This window comes from Podarcis vaucheri (genome assembly GCF_965113315.1).
Source record: "Podarcis vaucheri genome assembly, chromosome: 4".
In the NCBI taxonomy this organism is placed as follows: Eukaryota; Metazoa; Chordata; class Lepidosauria; order Squamata; family Lacertidae; genus Podarcis; species Podarcis vaucheri.
Window position 1 is genome coordinate 50,443,779 of NC_138762.1, and position 22,725 is coordinate 50,466,503.

General features: G+C 41.7%; 1 long non-coding RNA gene across 1 annotated transcript; it reads right to left on the reverse strand.

Annotated features, from left to right (window-relative positions):
- Window positions 1-6,147: 6,147 nt before the first annotated feature.
- On the reverse strand, window positions 6,148-10,146 carry LOC309531401. Its single transcript, XR_014219297.1, has 3 exons — window positions 9,996-10,146; window positions 6,834-6,994; window positions 6,148-6,241 (listed from the first exon to the last, which is right to left on the reverse strand). It is a non-coding gene; the product is annotated as an uncharacterized lncRNA (long non-coding RNA).
- Window positions 10,147-22,725: the final 12,579 nt, after the last annotated feature.

Below are 22,725 nucleotides of genomic sequence, written 5' to 3' on the forward strand. Positions count from 1 at the left end.
TCTCTTGGCCTGAAAGCGAGATGAGCACCATAACCCCATAGTTGCCTTTGACTGGACTTAACCATCCAGGGGTCCTTTACATATATATATGGGTTGCCATATGTCCAGGAAAACCCAGATATATCTTTTGGGGGGCCAGCATAGCCATCTGGGTGGATTTATACATTTTAAAGGAAATGTCTGGGCTGGGGGGGGGCAGGTTGGGCTCAGGCAGCTCAAGCTTGGAGTTAAGCTGCTCTGGATGCCACAGCTGCTGCTGGCCAGAGCCGGGGAAAGAGGTGAGGGGGTGTGGTGACCGTGGCCTCCTGCACCCCATGCCTCTTTCCCTGGCTCGGTTTGGCAGCAGCTTGGACTGTCCTCTCTTTTTTTGCTCTTCAAGGTATGTCAAAATATGTGTACGTGTGGGTGGATGTCTTTTTTCAGCCAGAACTTAGTTCCAGCACCTCTCAGGTGGGCACCATTGCTATTATATGAGAACAAGAAAGGTGTTCATGGTGAGTTCCACCACCTCTTTTTCTTCAACACACACACACACACACACACACACACACACATGTTGCTTTCAATGTGCTAGCTGCTATTGTTTTGTGTATGTTTTTATTCACTTGTAAGCAGCTTTGAAAGATCTAAGACCTTAAGCAAGTCCTACCGGGTCCGACCAAAGGCCCACCTAATCCAGAATCTAGTTTCCAGTGTACTTAATGCCTCCAGGAACTACCCAAGTCATGCACAAAGATAGCCCCTTCAGCATTTAAAATGCCTCTTGAAGCGTGCATAGAACAGGAAGTCTCTATTCTACCATAATGACAGAAGTTAAGGTGAATGAACTGGTTCAGCATCACAGGCTGCTTTAAAGCACCAGAAACTGCAAGCATCAGCAAGGGATGAATTGCAATGTATCCCTGATGGAGGAGGAGGCAGGTGGGGTGGCAAATGGCAGCTCTGGAGATCCTGGGTGGGAGGTATTGTGAGGCATCCAGTGGCATGCAGAGACCTCCTGGACAATATTAAGTTGTACAATATACTACAGATGTCAGATCGTGCTTTGAGAGCTTAAAAAATTTTCCAACAGCATATGTAAAACAAAGTATATAAAAAGCCAAGTTTTATATTAAGCTTGTCTTTCTTTGTTGATAACTATAAGAATACTTTGACATGACCGGGCAGCAATATGAACAACGTGGCCCTATCAGTTAGCCTTGAGACTATAAGAGCATATGCAACAAAGGACCGAATTATGAGTAATAAGAAGCATAACCCACAGATTTAAAAGCTATTACTATGTTTTTATTTTTGAACTATTACTGCTCTGAAGCAATTCCCCTGAATCTCAATTGCAGCCATCATTCTGTTCTTGAGACAGATTATTTTCACAGCCGCAGAGGCTTAAATGCATATCATTCTATTCGGTCAAATTCACTCCTCCTGTTAGTTTTATTTTATAGAATCTGTACTACTTTCCTTGGAGATATTGTAAGCTTAAGGAGGCATAACAGATCATAATCTCTTTTCCTATGGTGTCTTGTTTTATTATGGTGTGGGGTATCCCAAGGATCACAAGAGTGCCAGAACCTCATTACTATAATGACAATGATAAGATATCATTATCTTATTAAACATGAAGCTCTCTCTGTACCAGATCCCTTTTCTTTGTGGTGGTGATCTGAGGTCGATCAAGCAGTAAAATTAAACAGATAAAAATATTCATGGTTCAATGGCTTTATCACTGCAGTGTTGTCTTGCTTCTTACAGCAATACCCAGAACCCTCTGTTAAATTATCTGTGGGCCAAATGTGATGTTACTTTAACTGCATGGTTAGCAGCCGTGCCTGGAGTTTTATTCTCTTTAATACTTGGCTGGTTGATGGCCGTTTGTTTATTTATTTATGGTGGGGGGGGGGAGTTTCATTGGGATCACAGCACATAGAGAGGGGAGGTTTAACCCTTCTCTCCCAGACTTAAATCACCTATAGACAACTTTTGTTGGGACAATAGCTTGGGAAGAAAGGGGTAAACCCCTGAACACTGCAATTCCAATGGAAATTAGGGAGCCTATTCCTGGTGTTAATGAAAATGAAAGTCCATAGAATGCTGTTAGCCACACAATGGCAGTAATGTCCAGTTTAGACCTTAGGGAGAAGGAATGCTGCCTTTGATCCTGGAGACAGCATACAGTGGTACTTCAGGTTACAGAAGCTTCAGGTTACAAACTCTGCTAACCCAGAAATAGTACCTCGGGTTAAGAACTTTGCTTCAGGATGAGAACAGAAACTGTGCAGTGGTGGCGGCAGCAGTGGGAGGCCCCATTAGCTCAAGTGGTACCTCAGGTTAAGAACAGTTTCAGGTTAAGAATGGACCTCCAGAACGAATTAAGTTCTTAACCCAAGGTACCACTGTATAGCCATCATGGCTGTATAGCCATCATAGGAGCCAGTGTGGTGTAGGGGTTAAGAGCAGTAGTCTCGTAATCTGGGGAACTGGGTTCGCGTCACCGCTCCTCCACATGCAGCTGTTGGGTGACCTTGGGCTAGTCACACTTCTCTGAAGTCTCTCAGCCCCACTCACCTCACAGAGTGTTTGTTGTGGGGGGGGGGAAGGGAAAGGAGAATATTAGCTGCTTTGAGACTCCTTCAGGTAGTGATAAAGTGGGATATCAAATCCAAACTCTTCTTCTGTTGTTGTTTAGTCGTTTAGTCATGTCCAACTCTTCGTGACCCCATGGACCAGAGCATGCCAGGCACTCCTGTCTTCCCGCAGCTTGTCTCCCACAGCTTGGTCAAACTCATGTTGGTAGCTTCAAGAACACTGTTCAACCATCGCGTCCTCTGTCGTCCTCTTCTCCTTGTGCCCTCTATATTTCCCAACATCAGGGTCTTTTCCAGGGAGTCTTCTCTTCTCATGATTTGGCCAAAGTAATGGAGCCTCAGCTTCAGGATCTGTCCTTCCAGTGAGCACTCAAGGCTGATTTCCTTAAGATTGGATAGGTCTTATCTTCTTGCATGGTTTGGGGATTTGGTTTCTGTTCAGTATTACCATCTTCCCTTTTCTTATTTCCTTGTGAACACTGAACTCACTGGCTGCACTATGGCAACTGCCATGCTCATCTTTCTTCAACGTTTTATAAGTGGAGATACCTGTGTCTGCTACCTGGTCTCTTGGTAATCTCCATAAAGCAATGATCCTGTCCTTCCTCTTGACCCAGTGGCGATGTGGGCCATTGCTAAGGCAGGCACAAAATTACTCTGATATGCTTTCTTTATATGCTCCCTTCAATTTTGAAAAATGAAAAGTGTGAGTAAGTACTTTAGCCGAAAAGATCAAGCCCTGCATGGTATTAAATGGAGAATACATACCTCATAGAAGTGCCTTTCTTGCCAGTTAAGGCAAATTACTGAATATGTCTTTTGTGCAAAAATCTTTGTAAAAAATGCTCTTTATTCTGACCCATTGTCAATGTACATTCTTCAGTAGTACATAACTGCTTCAGCTAGTTGCCTTATGCATTGTTATTTTTGTTGAACAGCAGCTCAGTCAATCACACCAAAGTTCCACATAAATCTGGAAAAGAAGGAAGTCAATTAAGTCAATTTTTGTATGCATATATTTTACGCATTTCTCTTTCTCTGCTACTTTGAAAAAGATTGCACACATTGCTGGATAATTCCTTTCCTCCTTTTAATGTTGTTAATTACTTAATGTGCTAAAGAGAGGGATGCTGTTGGCTGTATTTCTGACACAACAACATGACAGAACCTACTTGAAGATAGTTTTAGTTAGATAAAGTAAACCCTTGCTTAAACAATTCAGAGCAATTTGTATTTTATAGTTCAGTCCCCAGTAGATATTAATCAAGATGGTGTGGAAGCAGGATACAGGGCACAACCACAACCATTTCCCCTGAGCTGAAAAGAAATGCAGGCATTTATAACCCTGCTATATTACGGTAAAAAGAACTTGTATTAAAAAGTCCCATTCATTTCCAGCCAAGTATATATGTTTGCTCTAAAATATTTTTCAAAGTCTAATCCTATTATTTAAGGAGAGAGAGAGAGAATTGTCTTTCATTCATAATGACTTTAGGACAGATATACAGTTAAATAGAATGTATGTGCATCAGCGAGTCAGGATTATGCTCACCAATTTTCTAGTATTGTTTTTATAGATTGGAGCTATGCTAGTTTTGTTCTGTGTACACAGGACCCCCATTAAAATATTAAAATTAAGATCTCATTCTTGCTTTCATTTTACACAAGACTGTTTCTTTAGATCACAGAAATAAATCACCTCATCTTAAAAATTCATTTTAAAAAATGAAGGCATGCACATTTAATATTTTTTTTTTAGTTTAGTTTTCTTCCCCATACAGTTTGCGTGTATTTAAAATAATCTGTGCAGAAATCAGACATCCAAATTATACCTCGAGAAAACAACAACAACAAAGCACCCATGTAATAAATGCATTTGACTACTGTCATTTGTTGCAGTTTAATGTTGGTAACATATCCTTTCGAACTGTGGGGGAAGCCAATACAGTATTACCTCTTCCTATTAAGCTTGCACTATGATCTTAATGAACAGTCATTATAAGATCATATTGCTAAGTAGCACCTTAACTTAGTAATACTAATACAATTATGTAAGCAGAGGTATCTGTTAAAAAGTAGATACACACATTTGAGCAGGAATGCAAAATGGAAGTTGCTTGCCATGATTATATTACTAAATGCTATGGAGTTTCTAGCAGAGTAACACAATTATGTTCATTTGCTGGTTCTTTATCCATATTAAGCTTAAATTAAGGCTACATCCTAAGTACTTGTTCTCAATGGATTTGATTCGATATTGGAAACTCATACAAATGATTTCACATGTCTTGCTGCCTTTTAGTGAGCTGAATGATGCTTGACTGAATGAAAGTTTACCACAGGTTTTCTAATCTGAAAAACATGAAAAAGAAAACCCACACCTTAATACAAAGTTCATGTTAAGATGTGAAATGGTTATTCAGTATACTGTTAGATGCCACCACAGTTTCAGAGTAGTGCTACAATCCAAGCACTTACCCAGGGTTCATGTTTCCTTTAGAATGAGGTACTGCAGAGAGTAAGTTTCCATCTTACTGTCAGGTCAAGTAACTATGTGCCGGATTCCAGCCTCAAAAGCCTAGTTATGAGTTTTCTTACCCTGAAATTAAAGGGGTCACAAAGTGCCCCAGATTAATTGATGTGTAAATGGAGATGTCAATTTGTGAAACAAGCAAAAGAAAAATCAAGGAAACAGAAACCAAAACACTGCCAAAATATCGAGCCCCTTGAAGATACCAAGTGATTTATTCAAAGCAAACTGCTCTTCTTGTAGGAGGCTAGGGCTCACTAATGACTTCTCAGGAGAATGGAATAAGCTAAATGGGGAATCCTTTTAGACCAGCCAGTAGTAAATTAGTTGTACCAAGATCATAATAGAGACTACATAGAATAGTCAGTGCTTGGCTAATTACCTTTCAGAATGAAGGTCATGTTGGAATTCACTTGCAAAGAATGATCATTAGGAAGTGTTGCTGAAGTAAAATAAAAATAAAAAAATCACCCTTGCTGTTTAAAGAGTTTTGATGCATGGGCTTTGCTTCCACAATTTTCGTGGGGTGCTGAGAAGTGCATAAGCCGCATCACCTTTGCCAATTCTCATGCCACTCTCTAAGTTGCAGATTACAGGAGCTATGGCATCCAGATCAGAGGCAGATGCAAAACTTACTGTTACATTGTGCTTTGTCAAAGAGACATTCTGTCTTACATTTTTGGTTGTGTGCCCAGCTGCACACAACATCAGGGTCTTTTCCAGGGAGTCTTCTCTTCTCATGAGGTGGCCAAAGTATTGGAGCCTCAGCTTCACAATCTGTCCTTCCAGTGAGCACTCAGGGCTGATTTCCTTCAGAATGGAGAGGTTTGATCTTCTTGCAGTCCATGCAGTGGCGTAGCGTGGGGGGTGCAGGGGGGTCCGGCCGCACTGGGCGCAACATCTGGGGGTTAGGGTTAGGGGGCGCAAATCCACGGGTTAGGGGGCGCAAATCCACGGGTTAGGGGGCGCAAATTACTTGCCTTGCCCCGGGTGCTGACAACCCACGCTACACCACTGAGTCCATGGGACTCTCAAGAGTCTCCTCCAGCACCATAATTCAAAAGCATCAATTCTTCGGCGATCAGCCTTCCTTATGGTTCAGCTCTCACTTCCATACATCACTAGACTGTGTGATAGAAGGATTTAAAAGAGGGTTAGACTAATTCACTGAGAAGCAGGTTATCAGTGGCTACTAGCCATGATAGCTAAGCTCTGTCTCCACAGTTAGAGGCAGCAATTCTTCTAAATACCAGTTGTTGGAACCCACAGGAGGGGTGAGTGTTCCTGTGTTCAAATCCTGCTTGTGGGTTTCCCATGGGCATCTGTTTGGTCACTGTGAGAACAAGATGCTGGACTAGATGGGCCAATGGCCTGATCCAATGTTCTTGTTTTATGTTCTTATTTGCTAATCCATCTGAAATTGCTCTGCTGGGGAAAACTCTAAGAATGACGTTCAAAGGGGAGCATTCCCTGCCTGCTAAACTTTGGTTGCTTTAATGCAGGCTTAATTCCATAAAAGTGAAACTTGCTAGTCCTAGGAGATTTTTTTCATTAATTTATGTATTAAACTCTTAACACTGTAAATGAGAGTGATTTTCACATCCAAACCTGCAAGGCTGGGTGACTTTAGCACATTAGCTACATAAAATCCTTTTTGCAAAGAGATGAATATGCCGCTGTTTCTCTACTACTGTCACCTTAACATTGTAAAATCTCACAATTGTTTTGTTCCCAAGAACATTGCATACAGTGCACATTTGCTTTCAAGCTTGCATTCCCATCCCCTAGTAGTGCTCTTCAATTATGATTTATTCTTTGCATAACTTCAAGCAAGAATCAAGCACTAGGCTGAGTGATGATCCACTCCAACATTTCACACCTGAAAAACAGAGAGACTTTAGTGTGCTTGTAATGTATTGTCACTATTCTCACACCAAAGGGGATCTCTGCCTTAGCATTCTTCCCCCACCTCCCCACTTGTTCATTTCATCTGCAATAGCCTGCCCTGCAGGATTTTTAGGAGGCTTTTTGGCAATTTCCTCCTTTAAAAACTCAAAACTTTAGGATGTACCAAATTCATCCAATTTGGGTTGATCTGGGATTCAGCAGGAGCAAGTTGAGGCAACTCTGGATCACTCCAGGTCAGATCAGGTCCACCTGGAATGAGCCGGGACTGTCAAAAGGAGTGAGGGGGAGACATCTGCCTGTGTGTGTCCCCTTCTTCTCCCCAACCACGTGTCAAATTGGGCTTTTAATTAGGACCCCTGATTCAGTTTGGGGCCCAGATCCAGGTTAAGGCAGCCCTGCATCCTCCTGCATCAGACTGGATCAGGGCTGCTCAGAAACACTGGCTTTGGCCCCAAATTAGGTTGGGGGCAGCATTAAGAACAATTGGACACTGGTCCTTAGATGTTTGGGATGTTCGTTTATTCTGAGTCCATTCAATGGTCCACCTAGTTCAGTATTGTCTATACTATTTGGCCACAAGTCTCAAGTATTTTAGGCAGGGGATATTCCCAGATTGACCTGGAGATGCCAGAAATGGAACCTAGGCCTTTTGCATGCTAAGCAGATGTTCTACCAGTGAACTTCAGTCCTTCCTTCAAAATGTTAGATTCCAGTTAAGAGGTTCTTATTTGCTGTGAGTGTTTTTCAGCACCCCAAACCCAGGAGCTTCGAGGAAGACACTCCTCTTTGAGGCTCACAGTATGATGAGCAGGTAATACATTGCCTGCATGCCCTTGTGAGGAAGCCAAACAGTGTAGCACTCATCACAGGTCAATGTCTTCCTTGCCAGTGAAGAGGCATGTGGGAAAGGATTTATGCCTTCTCTGCAGGCAGAATCTAAGTGGCGTGGAGACACTGTGGATCTGGTCTCTTGGCCGTGGCATGGGTGCTGTGTACTGGGGTGGTGAGGGGTGTGAAACAGGGTGGCAGTGAGATTGGGTGGCAGAGCCAATCTGGCAGTTCTACCAGTGCACCCAAACTTCCCTGACCATACTGCCCCCTGCAGTGCCTTTTCATCACGTGGCAGTGCTGTGTCTCCCTGCTGGCCATTCCTGGTGGTGGTGGTGTGTGTGTGTAGAAGAGAGTGGTGCTGTGAGCGGGGCTTTGTGTTTATATGTGTGTAAGACAGTGAAAGTAATAAACTTATTCTGTAAAACTCTATCCAACCTGTATTTGCAATTTATTAATGCTGTGATTAATGCTCCCCCCCAGTCTTCTTTTCAAACTCATCAGAACATATACATCTATGTCAGGGCTTGGCAGACATTTTCCGCCTGAGAATTCCTTTTCTTTCTCCTCACCCCTTCCGTCTCTCTTTTACACTGGAAGCTGAACAGGCCTCCAGCCATGTTACCACCTGTTAGGGAAAAGGTCCGGAGCTGCAGAACAACACACATTATCTGAAAATTACTCTATGGTGAGTACTTTCTTTCATCTGGCACTATGATCAATTCAAATGGGGAAGGCTGGAAGAGAGCATTTCTGCTTAAATGCAATATTTTGGTTCCTGGGTTCCAATTAGCACATGCACCCCTGAGACATATGACATTAAATGGGCTAGATGAAATAGTTGTACTTTGGCTGGCAACTGGAAGTCTGCATCTCTAATTCATTTCATAGATTTTTGCTTGCAGCAGTAATCTCTGCCTATGTTGTTGTATATGTGCACCTGTTAAATAGGGGTCTGCTTTGAGGATAACAATCACAAAGTAGAAGTGGGGAGCTCCCTTCAGTCCCCCCTCCACATCCCAGAAAGGTGATCAGCCCTTTTATAGCTGACTATACTGGTTATCTGTTTCACAAGTATATGTGCTGATCTAATTGTAGGAGGGACTCCATTATCAAACACATTGCTCATCAAGAGTCTGATGAATGGGATAGCTTTGGTTTCTCTCTTTTTCTTAATTTCCCAGTTCATCCCATTTCCATTTCAATTTGCATTTTTTTCTTTAAAGGGTCTGCATGAATATTTGAATGCCTTTACATCCACATTCCTCCTAATATGTGCATTTTCTATATGTAATGTGCCCAATGCATACCTTTTTCAGGGGGTGGGGTCAAGGAAATTTGCCTAGTGTAACTTTTATATTCTATTAACGTTTGCATTTTTGTGTATGCTTTCTGTTTGAAGAACTGCAACTCAAAAATTTGGAGAAGTGCACATTTTGAAGGATTACAGTTTTTCAGTTCGCTCATTGGTTCCAGAAATGCAAATTAGGTAAATTCACACTAAAGTGCAAACTGAACAAAATTATTCCCCATCCTTCTGTCCATCACCACCTACTGATGAAGCATATGTATGACAAGCAGTTTCTTAAGGAACACCATTTCTAGACTGAAATGATCACTTTTAACTTCTCTCTCATTTGTGTGATTGATTGTCCCCCCTCAGCAAAACTACATTAATAAGATATCATTAAAAATGCTGGCTTAGCTGGGCAAATTCCATTTTCCTATCATGTTTGCATTATTTGTTCCAATAATATAATTCTTGAAAATGAGTACACAAGAAGACCATAGCTCAGTCATTTAAAAATCTGCTTTACATGCAGAAAGTCCCAGATTCAATCCCTGGGACATCTCCAGAATAGGAATGGGAGAGACTCCTGTGTGAAATTCTGGAGAGGAACTGGCTATTCATGTAGACAATACAGAGCTGGTTGGACCAACCGTTTGACTCAGCATACACCAACTTTCCATGTTCTTAACCCAGGCATGACCCTGGTCAAAAGTTTCCTCCTCCAGTCAGAAGGCTAATCCCAGATACATGCCCAGTGCCTGAACCAAAGCCTACCTACACCTGTAATCAATGAAGTTGTGGCCAATTTTTAACCCCATAAATTAGCCTCATTGATTTGTAAACCTGTCAATACCTCAATCTTCCATCCATGAGGAGCATGCTACGCATGGGCCTGCAATGATGTCAACATTAAATGGCGTCATCAACCAGCATTCAAAATTCATACAGCAATCAAGTCTTCTAAAAAGATCTATGTTGGTTTGATGAACTTTGTTCTTAGGGATTATTGTCTATATAAGAAAAAAAAATACAACTCATCCATCAATAGTTGAGACCAATTCTGTTCATCCATCAGGCACCCAAACTCAGTCAATTTGTCCCTCGAAGCAAAATCCCATCCCCTTGTGTAGCACTGAGCAAATGAGTTATGATTCTTCCATATATGAGCAATTGCTAAATGTGCTGCCAACAGCGACAAAACATACTATATCCTAAGTCACTAATTCACACCCTCAAAATAAAGTAAGAATTGCTGAATGGTTTTTCTGTCAATCTTTTCATTCCCAGAAAGTCTTCAGCTCATCCACATTATTGCCCTGTCTCCCATAGGCCATCTACAGACACACTTCTCCTTGACTGACCTAACACCAGAAGGCAAGGAGGACATGAGAGGGAGCAGCAATTGCCACCTTCTATTTCTATCAAAGAGGATGTAAGTGTCTCTGAATCTGGAATTACTGTTATCTTCTGAAGTATTTCCACCCCAACCACCACACACACACACACACACACACACACACACACAATGCCCCAAATAAGTTTGTCTCTACTTAGAGTGAAAAATATATGATGGCCAAAGAGATTTGCCTCAGGGAGCTTTCAGACTGGCTGTTTATTGGGTGTTCATCTCAATATGTTCATGCAGAGGTTACATGACTTTGACAGCTAGTGGTTGTTATCCCACACTTTGCAAAAAGGAAAAGAAGAAGTGATGAGATAAGGTTGCAAAATGCAGCAGTTAGGTTGCTTTGCAGGGTGACCTACCAATCATCAGCATATATCACCACTGCAGAAAGAATTGCACTGTTTGCCTATATGCAGCTGGGCCAAGTTTAAGGACTTGATCTTAGTTTATAAAGCTCTGAAAAACTTAGGACCAGGTTATCTTTGTGGGCTTCTTGCCACAGAGGCTCCTGTCTAATCTTAACATCCAGCAGATGAGGCCTTGCTAGTGGTGCCATATGTTAAGCGTAAAGCTGCAGGCGATAGGGGCTGATTGCACGAACTTTGTGGAACTCTATTCTGTTGACAGTTAGATAGGCAATGATTCCCTGTTTGCTGATGCCTATGGAAGCCTTTTTTATTTACTCGGGCTCTTGTCTGCTGGATCGTTGTTAGTTTTGCCTGTGGCAGCTGACACTATTTATAACGAAGAGAGTTTATGTGTTGCCTAGCTTTGTCACGATGCTTTCAATGCATTTGTATATTTTGTTCACGGCTGTGGAAGTTTTATAAACAAGTGGTCTATACATTTGCATATACATGAATAAAAATGAAATTGTATCTAGGCTCCTGTAGTATACAAATTCTGTGAACAGCTACCTGCAATCGTCACATAAAAAAAAGGATAAGTAACATAGCTTGTTTTATATATTGGTGGGGACTTGCAACAAACTAGCTCAGTGCGGAGTGCTTCTGTTAAGGCTGTTTACATAATTTCAATCTGCCTTCCCCTCAATCCTCTCCCCTCTCCCCATAACAGTTAGTCAAAATGCCATGCCATTGACCATTGAAGTTTGGGGTATGTGTGTGTTGAAAACAAAGGTGCTCAATCTCATGTATGCTGAAATCTTTGATTTCTCATTTGATTTCTATTGGCAGCCCCCCCAACTTCGTCTTTGAGAAAATTTTAAAATAACTTCTCAGTGTGAACTAGGAAACAACCTATCCATACAAAGAGATTGTTCTTTCTACCCTTTCTATATTTCTTTCCAGCAACTCCATGCAATTTCTCCTTCTACCCAGCTGATACCCAAAAGATAGCTCAGCTGGTTACAGCTTAGTGCTGATAACGCCAAAGTTGCAGGTTCAATCCCCATATGGGACAGCTGCATATTCCTGCATTTCAGGGGGTTGAAATAGATGATGCTCAGGGTCCCTTCCAACTCTACAGTTCTATGATTCTGTTTTTTCTCAATAATCTATTCTATGCCATTAGGTTCCTATGGGTCTGTTTGGTGTTCCTGCCCTTCTTGCCTGCCCCTTAAGGTTTTTTCTAAAGTTCATTTTTTAAAGAATTGGTAAACCTCCCCAAGGCTGCTTATAAATCTGTTTTGTGGGTGGGGCTTTTTTGGCTCACAAACCTGGGATGACTTGAATCAGTGTTATAAGGGATCATGATTGTGTGTGTGTGTGTGTGTGTGTGTGTGTGTGACATTAATGGAATTTGAAATATGTCTTGATGAATTGACAGTTTTATAGGAACCCTATAACAATTAATTAACATTTAAATAAATGAAAAAAATAACAGCCCATTAGTCATTTGATGAAACTGGCCCTTATTCAAAGTAATTTAGTAATGATTAGGACAGCCAATTCAGCTAATAAAACTGCAAGATGATAGATGAAATTTATTGTTAATTTAATAAAACCAGGGGGATAACATGTGCGTATCCCAAATATTATGGACTGAAAAGTTGCAATCTAGTATTTCTCATGTTTTATTTTGCAGTGTTTTCATTTGCTTTAAATTGTGTATATTGTGCTTGCGTGTGTGTATTAAAAGCTGTTTTAAAAGCTGCTTTGAGATCCAGAAGAGGTGAAAAGTAGTGTATAAATGTTTAAACAAATACACATTAACTTTACAAACCAAATCATAAAACGATTCCCCCTTTAGAAAAATAATCATATTACTGTTCTGTGACATTATTCTGCTTTCAAACACATGGCATGCCTGTAGAAGGTTAGTCCATTGGGTGTCATGCCTACTGCCAGACATGTAGTCCTCAAGAACCTAGAAAGGTAGGCAGAGCCCCCTGAACCAAATGCTGAGGATACACTTCAGGGACCCTCTGACACCTGATAAAGAATCCCTCAAACTGTCAGAGGAAGAAGTGGAGTGTTATGTACTGAGTTGAATAGGATCCAAACTGCAGCAGTCTGATTGGTCCTAGAACAATAGGATCCAAAATGCAGCAGTCTGATTGGTCCTAGAACAATAGGATTCAGAATGCAGCAGTCTGATTGGTCCTAGAACAATGCAGCAGATTGGTTGGCAGGAACCACCCAAGCCTGCTCCAGATAGAAGTGAATCCACAACCTGATTGGCTTACAGTAGAATTCCGGAATTAGCCAATCATGTGCAGCCCATTGTGTAAATAATGTATATAAAGCAGATACTGTGAGGGGACTTTCATTCATTCCTCCTCACCACTATGAGCTGATTAAAGAGCATGAAATCACTTTGCGACTCTGAGTATATTTCATGGAGCCTCCACCATCACAGGTGCTGGCACCAAAAGCATGTTGGAAACAACATGGGGTCGGCTTCTAGGTCTCCCCACCTTTGCTGAACTCCCGGTGATACTGATTTTGGACTGTTTCCTGGCCTTGTTTCTGGACCATGTTTTAAATACAACCCAGAGCCACTGTAATTCCCAATAGCCCCAGCTAGCACAGCTAACAGAATCTGTAGCCTAGAACATTTAGGGGATGACATGGTGAAGAAAGATGATGTAGAGTAAGCAAACTTTCCAGATACAGGCAACTCCCAATTTATGCAGGGGTTACATTTCAATATGCACAGTCGGCCATGCCTAAAACGGTTACTGTCTGTATACAGATGCCACCAAAGCAGTGAGTGAGAGAAACAGCCCTTTGTTAGTTTCTAAATGGCATCCCTGAAAAGGAAGAGTTGGAAGGAATGATTTGAGAATTTTAGTCATGAGGGTCTTGCAATAGTTCTGAAGAATAAAGCTTTTGACGAGGGATGTAAAGATGACTAGAGTTCATGGGCAGAAAAGGGGCACAGTTGATTCAAAAAGGGACTTCTACACAACAATGTGAGATTCTAAAACAGAATTTTCCAGACTTTGCCTTAGTGGTACTAGTGAGTGAATGAGCTGTTTGTTTGCTGGTTCAAGGATTGTGATTTTAAGGTGCAGATGGTTGAATTGACTATAACAGCCGTTTACTGCTCCTGCACTCTCCAGAGCTTTAAGTTCAAATTGCACCTATAAAAATGGGTAATTAGTCCTTTCTGCTTTATAACTGTTAGGGGGAAAGGAGCAGTTTCTGTTAACTACCACCTCGACACCACTCCACCTTAAATATCATAGGTTCCAATCCTTTCCTTGGGCCTTCAAATACCAAATAGAGTATTCAAGAGAAGGTAGAAAATGTCACCTTCCCAAATATTATGAAATGTTAATTATGTCTTTTCACTTTAATTTATCAAGGGAATTAAATGAAAGATATTAATATCATTCTTAGGAAATTATGTGGCGGAGACAAGGTTAATTCCAGTATCATCTGTACTAATAAAAGAAATAGGACATGGAAGAAAGCAAAATTAATGTGCAATGGAATTGTTAACAGCATGTGCTCTTTCAATAATTACCAATATGCATGTTTTTATTACTGTTCTAAGTTTTAACAGTTTGTAACTAGAAGCTTAAGTTTCCAAACTCAGTGTCTGTTTATAGATGCCCCCTGACGCTAGCCTTCAGGGTTCAGTCAACTGAGGCCACAGCACAATATGAACTTGATTCAACACTTCAGCACTAAATATGAGAGGTCTTTTGCTGGTGCTGAGGATCTTACTGCCAGATATCATGATCTTAAATAAACTGACTCAAATGTGTTGTGAAACATGGAAAATTTATTTCTTAAAAAGGAGTATTTTTAAAATAAAAATGAGGCTTTAATATAGGAAAGAATGTGGCTGTTTAGACTAATGGTCTGCTGTAAGCACATGTTTTACTCAGAGGCCCTTGCCATTTCATTTACTTTGGTGATCAACTTTAAACATTCCACAGGCAACTGGAAGCTTGAAAGAACTAATACTTATCAGTTAAAGAACTAATTCACTAATACTGTACACATGCCTAATTGAATATGTATTTCTCCCAAGAATGGTATATAGGAGTTACAGAAGAGAAAACTGTGTGGTTAGCAGTTCCACTCACCTAGCAGGTCAGAAGTCAGCTTCCATTTAAATGAGCTCAGAAACCTGCACTTTTCTTTCATCTTTTTTTTTTTTTTTAAAAAAACCCAACAGCAGCACTTGCAGCATTACAATCTTTACAAAGCTATTATGGACACATGAATAATGCCATTCAGAAGTTTGGCCATCTGCTTTCCGAGTTTGTGTCAGATAAGCAGCAGGAGCAGAGAAAAATGTGAGACACGCTGATTCAGTGATAGAGGCTGCAAGGTGTTGTTTATATCATTGCCTGAAAAATAAATAAAGCTTCATAACATATGCCAGAAAGTATTTTCCCGTTTGGGTGTGTAAAGGCATTGCAGTTGTCTCCCCAGTACTGGCATCACCACAGCTTACTTGAATGAGGCTGGACTGGTAGGAAAGCGGCGGCAAGGTCTGTGCTCTGTGGCCACACCAGTAGGAGTGCTGGCTTAACTTTCCTCATGTGCCCACATAACCCTGACCTTGCTGTGTCATGCCAGTTCAATTCAGGTAAGCTGCAGCAACCTCAGTGCTGAGACTGCAGCTATGTCCCACCACATGGGGACTCCATGCAGAATCTCTGTGTGATGACCAATGCATGAAATTCCTTTAACCTGTTGTAGTCTCCCTCTAGACCCGTGGTTCCCAACAGGGGGGGCAATCTGATTTTTAAGGGGGGCAATTTGAGAATGAGTTATTAACAGTTAAAGGCCTTTTAGGCTTCCTCTATGTGAATAGGAGTTCACTTTTTGAATAATAAGAATTATATGTCACGGGGTGGGGGCATCACGATTTTTGAGATGCTTAGGTGGGGCATGGCCAAAAAAAAAAGGTTGGGCACCACTGCTCTAAACCTTCTCAGAACTTCTTTTACATGATATAACTAGATATAGGAATATGATCAGAAGGACTTCATCTCATGATTTATTTATTTTTTTGTGGGGGTGGAATTCAAATATCCAAAACAGGGAAACAAATGGAAAAGAAAGAAGTGTAGTTAAGAAGTGAAGCCCTTTTGCGAGTCAAGTACTTGCAGATGGCGCTCTCTTTTCAGCCTTCACATACTACATTGCATGAAAAGATTAGTAAAAACAGATTCATTGAAGGACTAATGTGAACATATGGACAAAATTCAAAGTCTTGTGAGTGAATTTTGCAAGTGTTGAAATAGACGCAAACTGCTGAGATTAGAACAAAAATATTTTGCATTCAGGGGATGACAAGTGATCTTTTCAATGAAAATGAATGTATAATATAATCTCTGCTGGAAAATCTAGATATTTTAGGTGCTTATCAAGCCCTCCTGTTTCATGCTGCAGGGGCAGGGCAACCAGGGATATGTGACCTAGAAAAATGATACGTAGTTGGATTGGCATTCAATCTTGAACTGTGCTTTTTTTCTAGAAAAAAGTACTTACCATGAGCATTGAGGACCACCAATGTGGTGCCCGGTGCACTCCCCTGAGGAGGTGTTTACACAGGGGGGTCGCCAGCTGTGGGGGGCTCCCAGGGCAGCAGTGCCTCTTTGCAATAGCAACTTCAGGTGTTCACCCAGTTCCTTTGTATGCTGTGTTTCCAAGGGGTTGTACCCTGCAAGAGCCAGGTAAGGAAACGAAGTAGAGCTGCCTTGGCACCCAGACATGGCATCTGCTTGGCCATGGAGCAGGTGGAGCAGGTGCAGGGCCGGTGACGGGTCCTCTCCTGGCCTCGAAGAGCAACTGTGTGGGGTGCGGCAGCAGGCAGCATGGCAGTGTGATTGGTGCAAAGTTTGGGGGGTTCGTTTTTAGAGTGATTGCCTACAACTCAGAATTTGTGCCCATTTTGTTCTTTGAATGCTCTTACTGGTTCCTGGATACCACAGGGATGAGCAGATTTCTTCACGTTATTATATCTACTTTGTTGTGCCTTGGATTCTGCTCTAGTTATCTTCTGACCAGACAAGAGAATTTCCGGAGGTTGACAATGGTGTATGTGTGTGTGTGTGTGTTAATTGCAATCTTAAGGCTTAGAGTGGTGGAGAACCAAAGAAAGTTTGTCTACTTAATCCAAGGGTCACAAACCATTGGAGCCAGTGGGCTCACTTGGAATTTTGAGAAATTTTGTCATTCAAAGTAAATAAAGAAAAAGTATGTATGTTCTTATGTTTGTGCTTACAAAGAAGAAGCCATGTTTCCTTTCCATGTACAAGTGTTCTACAATAGAATATTTGATATCTACAATGAATCTCATAATAGCTTTCAACAAGACTACATTTTCTTTCTATTCATTTTTTTTATTTTGCCTTTCTTCATCAGAACTGTAGAGCACTGTAGTTTTTCATTTCTGCTGGGGGGAAATCATTTGAATTATTTAATTATGTACTCCTTGCCCTAAGGATTTACTTTAATGCAATGACTTGAGTTCTTCCTCTTTGAGTTCATTTATCATTATTTATAGTTCAGATTCTTGAAATACAAATGCAGAAACCATTGCAAATTCAGATAAATTCAGAGTTAGATGAGCTGAAGATGCCTACAAAAGGTAAATAAATAACCAAACCTTAAATCTTGACCCTGCCTGTTAAATAGGAAGTAAATGTCTGACATTTTGGGCAAAATACTGTATTTTGGATTATCAAAAGGGTAATTAACCCTGCATGTGAAATCCTCACCCAACACACCAGGCTGCAATGTTAAGACAGACTGATGCATAAGCAATGACTTTGGCTAGACCTAGTTGATGCTCCTCATTGAAGACCTGCTGTTGAAGCATCTGGTGCTTATTATTCTACTGCTAAACAGCCACTTGGGAGGCAATGACTTAGTCAGAAGAACCAGATTACTCATTCAATTATGGATAGACCATAATGTCCTATGGCAGCTTTGCAACAGTTCAGTCTCAAGACCCAAAGAATTTTATCGACATTATTTCCATGTGGCCACAGATTGCCAGAGGTTTAATCACCCGTGGCATGCAATCATTTACATTATTAGCATTCAAGATGGCATTTGGAGCTTACACCAAATTTGTACTGATGCTAACTAGAGACTTTGATGAAAGTGCTCCTGAATTATGGTGGTTCCAATTAAGAGGGCTCATTAAGAAGAGATGATTGTGCCTATGCTACCCAGAATGTTTCCAAACCAGCAGGCAAACATGTCCAACTCAAGAGTAATGAACCACATTGTAATTTCTAAACTAAGATGAATTACTTATGAACTTTAGAAATTGGAGGGCCATAGGTTCTCTACCCCTGCCCATTGCTAATAATGTTCAAACTAAAGTGGGGGATATGTGTGATAAGCTACATATTTAGAACTTAGTGGTGGTCACAATATGATTCGTGTGAAATTAAAGAAATTCTGTAACTGTTAGATGGTAGGAATGGGGCAGGGTTCACTTTGTGTAAAATTATGTATTGCTAAGGGGACTCCTGGAAGTCTTCCTTAATTGTAGAAATGCAGGAAGCAGAAGACTAGCAGGAGTTCAGCCTACACCCTAGTAGGACCCTGGCAGAGACACATGCCCGACTGGCATGTTCCCTCCTTCCTGGTTGGTCGTTTGGGAGCTTCATAAGCTTACTTCAGCCCGAACATCACAGCGACCGATGCCAACTGACACCGGCACACTTAGGGATCTGCAGAGTTTGTGCATCTCGTGTGACAGACCTCAGCAACTCAGCATTATGGCTAATCTACTTTATTTACATATAAACACACATGGTGCACTGCAACATGGCTCCCTCTCGCTCTACTATCAGACAGCAAAGAGAGAAAGAACAAAGGACAATATAGTCCCACTTCACGGATCACAGTAACACAAACATCCTGTCTTCGTCACTTCCGACTCTGTGGAGTCAAAACATATACCGTCATGTGAAAGACAACAATCCTATGACTGCAATCATGGAGCAGGAATTCTAACAGCCCACACTTGCTTTGCTGTTCCTATCAGGTCCTGTTGGATGATAGATTATGGTTACCAGATTTTTTTTCAATGAAGCCTGGCTCCAGGATGATGAGGCTGCCACTGCTGCTGCCACATTTCCCGGGAACATTTAATAAAATCCGGGGGTGGAATTTGTCTGGGGACATATTTGCAAATCCAGGGACTGTCCCCAGGAACTGGGGACATCTGGTAAGCCTACACTATGTCGGGATTCAAGCTGTTATCAGAGGAAACTGGCCACTTTCCAGGCACCCAGCTTGAATCACCGGTTGACCTCCCTGTCTGCATTCTCCGGCAGGATCCAGGCAGAGGTCACGATTGGCGATCCTCCTCAGCGTGAAAAGGACACACCACTCTTTCCTGCCCCCCCCAGGCAGGGGAAAGAGATAGACAGAAACGTATTTACACGTCTTTATTTCTGTCTTTGCAGCGTTACAGAAAAACACGTCTGCTCTCTTCAAACTCCGGCAGCCGAGAGACAAACTCCTCCTGTACTTCCTGTACAGCTCATATTACACTCTGAGCTAATTCCGGTGCTTTGCACTTTGAATAGACTGCCCCTCTGTTTCCCATGGAACAGCCCCAACATTCCCATTTATGTTTTGCTTTCAAGCCAGCAGCTCGCTGCCTCATTGCTTCTATTTCGTAACACACTACACAAGCCAAGAGCCCAGCAATCCTACCTGAAATAAGTCAGCAGCTTAATTTACTGGCTTGGCTGTGCAAATATACAAGCGATACTTGAATGCATTTGGAAGAACAGGTCTCCCCAAAGGTGTTCCTCTGATGAAGAAAGACCAGGGCCAGCTCAGTAACTTTTGCTGCCTGAGGGAATATGGCACCCTCCACAAAGGTGCATACAGAAACCAACTGGACTGACAGGTGAATCATACCCTAGTTCTGGTGAAAGGACAATTTCTTGAAGTACATTTTAGGGCAGCAGGTTGGCACAGGGAGTACAAAGCAGGCCATGTGGCTCTCACTGCTCTGTTCCCTCCCCACCCCTCAGTATCTGCCACCTGAGGCAGCTGCCTCACTTGCCTCATCATAGGGCCAGCCCTGAGAAAGACCACCAGCCACACAATGCAGCTTGCCCAGGGCAGTTGCTGCCTGGAAGCAAGACCAGAAAGCTTATCAAGTCCCCTGGTGAGCTACTATAGATTTGTAAACTTCTCTGGGAGCCTTCCTCCCCCACCCCCACTGAAGTATGGGATACATATTATTATTATTACTATTAATTGTAATAAGGACATAATATATGGTCAGTTGGCTGCATTCAGCATGGTGCTGGGTCACATTGGGGCCTTAAGTGCTATGTAAAATTGACCAACTACAAAGAAGCTGCCACTCTGAGTAGTGGCATTTCTGTCTATTATGATGCTAATAAAAGAGGTGGCAGTTTTAGAGGCAGGATAAAATCCTGGAAGCCAGAACTGGTCCAATCCTGTGCAGATGGAATAGGAAAAGTTGCAGCAACACAAGAGAGGAAGAAACCACTCAACTCCCACAATACCATTGGCTCGATAACTGAAAATATTTAAAAGAGCAGCTGCCAATGTACTACTGATCCAGGCAATGTAACAGAAATACTTTAATTTATATGCAGTTAATAATTCTCAAACACTCGTATGCATCGTTGAATATTCAATAGCAGCATTTAAAACACTATATATAGTTCTTGTTCCAGTAACAAGAAGCCGAAAGCACCAGCCTGAAGATGACGAGTGAGACCTCGTCGAAACGTCGCCCAGACACCCCGACTCTTACACGGGAAGACACCCGAAGACACCAAAACCTGCATTCCTGTACCCGTGAAAATCTACGAAAGCATATATATATATATATATATATATATATATATATATATATATATCGTAAACCGTCCTGTGATCCTCAGATTAAGGGCGGCATAGAAATTTAAACGGAGTAAATGGAGGATGAAAAATAAAATAGATAAATGAGATAAAATGCATTTAAAACAGGGTGATTTACATACTCAGATAAATATACGTATACTAAGGTTACCAGATATATTTCAATGAATCCAGGGACACAATCAATCATCAATCAATCAATCAATTTTTTTTAAAAAAGAGAGAGGAAAAAATTTATTTAAAAAATTAAGTAGTAATATCTTCTCTTCTGTGGTCTCCTCTGTTGTGTGGCCTTCCTCTGGGTTCTGGCCTTCCTTGGAACGCTAGCCATGCTTCCCCTCTCCCTCTCTCCTTGCACTGCTATCCCCTACAGGCTTACTCAGGAGTAAGCATTAGCAGAACCCCCTCCTCCTGCTGCTGCCCTGCCCGTCTGTCTAGGCATCTCCTGCTCAGGCATCATCCAGCGGCTGCCCATCTGTGCCATGGCATGCCCAGTTAGTGAGTCTGGGGCAGAGCCGGTGATGAGCAAGTGGGAGGAGGCGCGCTTGGGTTGGATCAGCTCGTACATTTCCCCAAAAAATTAAAGGAAAAAAACCCTGGATGTACATTTCCAAAATATAAAATAAAAAACAAATAAAATAAAACCTACACACACACAGTTTTGTGTTGTGTAGGCTTCTATGGTGTAAGCAATGGGCCCCGCCTGCTAGCCTGCTCCCTAAAATATCACTGGTTTGCTCATTTCTATATATAGGCTGCCTACACGCTGCATGTGCAAATGGCTTTAGATACCTATTAGGTCCATAAATTACCATATAGCATATATTCAACACAAAAAACAGCGACAATTTGTTGTTGTTGACAAAGGACAGCTGGACATATAAAGGGCCCCATTTCCTTCAGTAACTTAGGGCCTCATCAAACCTAAATCTGGCTTTGCATGGACCACCTGAATGAATGTTTTGGACCAGCAATTTGTTCCAGTTCTCCCAGCAAATTAAAAAGGAAAATATAAGCTTTTGTTAAAAGATCCATGAGATGGAACCAGCCTGATCTATGGTTGTGTACACATTACCACATAAAAATGTGATTAGGTCATTCTTTTTCTCAACATAGATTGAAGCTGGTTTTGGGGAAAAGAAAACAAAATGTAATTTTTCATATGAAACAACAGGATAGATACGAATGCATCTATCACCATTTATGTACCACTTCCCTGACCAGCAGTGAGAGTGCACTGGATACAGAGAAAATGGGAGTGCTTGTCCACAGCATCAGTCACAAGTGAATTCCAAAATGTGCCTGATTCTGTGTGCCTGCCATCCTTCATCAATGGCACTGCAAGCAACAGCCTCACTGACATTGATTTTAAGATATGGGTAGGACAGTATGGATGCATACAATCCTTAAGTTGCTCCTAAAACAAACTTATGATGTACAAACAAGAAAGCATTACAGTGGACGTTCGGGTTGCGAACGTGATCTGTGTGGGAGGCACGTCCACAACCCGCAGCGTTCGCAATCTGCAGCGGCGCGTCTGCACATACGCTGGTCATGAGTCGGTGCTTCTATGCATGCGCAAAGAGCGATTTAGCAGTTCTGGACATGTGCGAGCGCTGAAACCCAGAAGTAACCCGTTCTGGTACTTCCGAGTTTGGTGCAGTGTGCAACCCGAAAACCCACAACCTGGAGCGTCTGTAACCAGAGATATGATTGTACAATTTGTTTTTGAAATTGCTGTTTTGCAATTTATTGTCAGGCTGTCAGGCAAGGCTTACCTTCTCCCTCTCTGTAGATAACAGCACAAAGCGAAAGCAGTCTTTTGCAGCAACAGACAGGTTGCTCCTAAAACAAACTTATGATGTACAAACAAGAAA